Genomic DNA, 4,381 nt, shown 5'->3' on the forward strand with positions numbered 1-4,381 from the left:
AAACCGAAATAATGCATGCATGCACAATTTCAGTTCAAAACCGAAATAATGCATATGGCTAAAACCGAAATAAAGCATACATGCACAGTTTCGGATGAAAACCGAAATAATGCATATGTGAAAGACGAAGGTATGCATACATGCACAAGTTCGGTTGAAAACCGAAATAAGNCATATGCGCAATTTCGGTGCCCCATTTTATACGTGTGAGCAAAGTGAAAGCAATGTTTTGAACGTGTAAACGTATATGGCGAACAAATTTTAATGCTCAATTTGGTTGTTTTTTCAAAATAATTTTGCCTACCAAAACGTTCATCAAACCAACCCAGCTACCAAAGGAGAATGAACCTACCAACGGCAACGCTGCTTGCTATTGATCGGTAGTTTACGTACGCTTGCAGAAACTGGTTTATGCTTACTCACACTTGACCCGAACGATGAGAGTAAAGAAGGGAAAGTATTTGCGCGGCGATCGGATGTCTTGTTAGGCCGTTTAAATGGAATTGCGCAGGAGTTTAGTAAATATTGAACTATCCTGCAAAGTGATGAAACACATATGTAATTTGCCCAATTTGCCACAGGGCGAAGACGACGTCGTTACGACGTCGCTTTGGTGAAGTCGTTTTGGTGAACTCGAAACGACGTCGTTACGACGTCGCTCTGGTGAAGTCGTCTGGGTGAGCTCTAAAAGACGTCGTTACGACGTCGCTTTGGTGAAGCCGTTACATCGTCGCCCTGGTGAAGTCGTTTTGGTAAAGTCGAAACGACGTCGTTACGACGTCGCTCTGGTGAAGTCGTTTGGGTGAACTCGAAACGACGTCGAAACGAAGTCGTTTTTTCCGTACAAAATTCAACGTCGTTCCGAAGTCGTTTTTTTCATCGAATCGAAGACGTCCGTCTGGTGAAGTCGTTTCGGTAAAATCGAAGCGAGTCCGTTTCTTCGAACCTACAAGTTTTTTGAGGAACCTTCGGTCTAGGTTGGACAAGTTCCACGCCCCAATTTTAATATATCTAAGCATAAATAAAAGTCATTCATTTGGATAGTAAACCGTTTTTATTATGACATATAAAATGTTTTTTATAGGGGTAAAGTTCACTCTATTGGCCTTATTAATAAAAAATAAAATTTGTGGGAATAAGGTTTATTTTTAATTTGGTAGAAAACTGTACTTTTACTTTACAGCGTGGCGACGAACAACTGTTACCCAGGTTTTTTTGAGAAATAAAAGGGTCCTTTATAGATTTTGCGAAAAAAGTATTTTATTGTTAATTTTCACAGATTTTACTTAAGTCGGATTAATTAGTGTTTAAATTGCAATCCTTATTTACATTTGCCAGCAGTGTAAACTTTGAGAGGAAAGTTCATTTGGCACGCAAGTCTTTTTCAGGTGATAGAAGGGACTCAAAATGGAGAAAATTAGCGGAATCTCATCACAACAGCGGCAATTAGAAGTACGCTTTAATTGTTGATGACCAGCTCTCAAAAATGATTAATATAATTTAAACGACGTTGAATTTTGTATGGAAAAAACGACTTCGTTTCGAGTTCACCAAAACGACTTCACCCGGGCGACGTCGTAACGGCTTCACCAAGGCGATGTCGTAACGGCGTCGTTTAGAGTTCACCCAAACGACTTCACCAGAGCGACTTCGTAACGACGTCGTTTCGAGTTCACCCAAACGACCTCACCAGGGCGACGTCGTAACGACGTCGTCTTCGCCCTGTGGCAAATTGGGAGGGGAGTCGTTTTTGCGACCCGCTAGCGAGTCATTTTTGCGACCCGCCGGCAAGTCGGTTTTGCGACCCGCCGGCAAGTCGTTTTTGCGACCCGCCGGTAAGTCGTTTTTGCGACTCGCCGCCGAAGTGTGCTTTTCATCCGACGGCGAGTTTGCAAATTGTTCACCAAAACGAGTCGGAATCGACGTCGTTCCAAAATAAATCATCTTAATACTTAATACGGCAAATGAAATCTAATAAGATTTTTCATAGACCGTATATACATCACTTTCCGATAGAACTTATAGGTTCTGACAAATTAATTAATTATTACAGTCTTTAAATTCTTTCGTAAGATATACGTGATTAAGTGGAACCACTTTTCGTTTTAAGCTGAATAACGGTAAATTGCAAATATCTCAAAAACGTATCCATAGAAAAAAAATAACTCGATTTTCGGAATCACCCAGTAATTCTACATAAAAATTGGATAGTGGCATTTGGGGAACAAAAATAATAATAATAATAATAGATTGGAGCTTACATATATGTATGTGTTTGTTCGAGCTTCTCCTTCGATTTGAGGCGTGCGCCATGATGTTGTCACATAAAGGGGAGGGACCTACAGTTTCACGCCGACTCCGAACGGCGATTTTATTTTTATAAGAAGCTGTTTTTCATGGCAGAAATACACTGGAAGGTTTGCCATTGCCTGCCGAGGGGCGACCGCTGTTAAGAAAAAAACATTTCTTCAAAAATTTGTTTGCGTTTTTGTTTTGACCAGGGCTTGAACCCAGACCCTGCGGAGTGGAAGCGCGCACTGCTTACCACTACACCACAGCGGCTGCTGAAGAACAAAAACCGAATTAAAATTTGTGATCCAGTGTTATTTGCCATATTGTAGTATATAACATTTCTAGTGTTAAGACTCAAACATTATACTTATGTNTGCCATATTGTAGTATATAACATTTCTAGTGTTAAGACTCAAACATTATAATTATGTTTGATTGATTGAAAAAAAAATTAAATTAAATAGACCAAATTTGTTCTACCAATTTTGGTAATAATTTACCAAGTGGTAACCCTGGTCGTGAATTTAATATGTTCTCAACATCAGCCATGACCGATCTCAAAGTCTCCTCACGCTGTCCAGCTCCGGGCAATACATCAGGCATAATGCATTTCACCGAGCGCACCATCTAGGGTGCTACAGGAGGTATAAAACACCATTTTATATCTAGATATTTTTCCTCCAAAGTGTTGTACGACACGCAGTGATTTTGGTCCCCATTTCGTGCCCATAAGCCCAAAAATGAATAATCGATTTTGGGCTTTATTCTCTTGGTTTCGCTAAAGTGATGTTTCAGCTATCAAAATATGTCCAAGTCAGGTCTCGACCTTTTGCCTCTGCTCCTACGATTAGTGTGAACGCTAAAAGCCACAGGGGCGATCGATCTTAAATTTGTAAAATGGGGTTTTCTTCTACGGGTCAGTTCTATAAAGTTTAATTATAAATTTTTTTAATATGTTCAACTGGTTAGTATTTAATTAAATATTAAAGTGAATTTTTCAATAAAAACAGTTTAAAGAAAATGTCATTTTCTCCAGGTTATCCAATCAAAAATTCATGTTTATTTAAAGATAATTGTATTTGTATAATATTTTTGAAGTGAGTGTTCTTAGGCGGCGGCTTCGTAAAAATTTTTAAAACTGAAAGTGTTACATGAGTAAGAAGGAAGATATAGTATAGTGAAGGGGAAAAAGAAAGAAAGCTACGCATGACGGCTATACAAAGAAATAGCGCAAACAACTTCAACGTGCATGCATGTGTACATACATATGTATGTTTGAATGCACGTACATATATATGTATGTACATATGTACGAAATTCCCGGCAGTAAAATTGAGAGACAGTCTGACATAGCGTAAGCCCGAAGTAGCGGGACGAAATACGAAAGTAGCTTAGCGCGAAGACCTCCGACTCAAGCATAGCTGGTTGTGAGTTTTCAAATTTAATGAATTTAAATTGTTGCGTGCAGTTTACAATACTTTTTTTTATAAAATACTAGCCAATGCCCGCTTACTTCGCGGCGCCTAATAAGAGCTTTTGCGTTAGCCAATGCAAAAGAGCGTTTAAAAACAAAATTAGTCTGTAAAGTCAAAGTTTTTGATTTAAGTTGAAACCACTAAGGCGCAGTATCCTCCTCACACATAGGCCAATAATAGTAACGCTGTAATACCATATGGAATACCAATCCCTTTTGGTGTCATGAGCTTTACTGATGGTCTTATTTCCACCTGTGAGATCTCTGCCAATCATGCGTAATCTTTTTTATGATCTTGCAACTTCAACATTGGTGCTAAGTGTATGCCAATAAAAGTTCTTAAAGGGAAACTCAAGAGCACAGAAGTGCGTTTTCTTTATAGGAGGGCCAAGAACCCCCGTTGTCCCACAGGATGAAAAGTTTTCCGGTACATTGCTAAATGAGTCGTGTGATCTCCTAAATTTCTTTCAAATGGAGCAATTGATATACCTACGGTGATATTTCTTTTTTAATTCACGACTTTTCCAATTCGTGGTAAAATTTATGAACTGATTTCTGGGTAGATGCAATACCACATGATCGTGCATGAGGGCGTCAGAAAAACTTAACCCCATC

General features: G+C 39.0%; 1 protein-coding gene across 1 annotated transcript in view; it reads right to left on the reverse strand.

The window, feature by feature from the left end:
• Window positions 1-4,381, reverse strand: part of l(3)80Fg (dnaJ homolog subfamily C member 16 l(3)80Fg) — a gene marked incomplete at its 5' end in the record, with an annotated part of 406,562 nt that overhangs the window by 235,975 nt on the left and 166,206 nt on the right. The window lies entirely within an intron of this gene.

The sequence above is a fragment of the Rhagoletis zephyria genome, unplaced genomic scaffold (assembly GCF_001687245.7).
Source record: "Rhagoletis zephyria isolate East Lansing unplaced genomic scaffold, Rhagoletis_zephyria_1.1 Rzeph_scaffold_00131, whole genome shotgun sequence".
NCBI lineage: Eukaryota > Metazoa > Arthropoda > Insecta > Diptera > Tephritidae > Rhagoletis > Rhagoletis zephyria.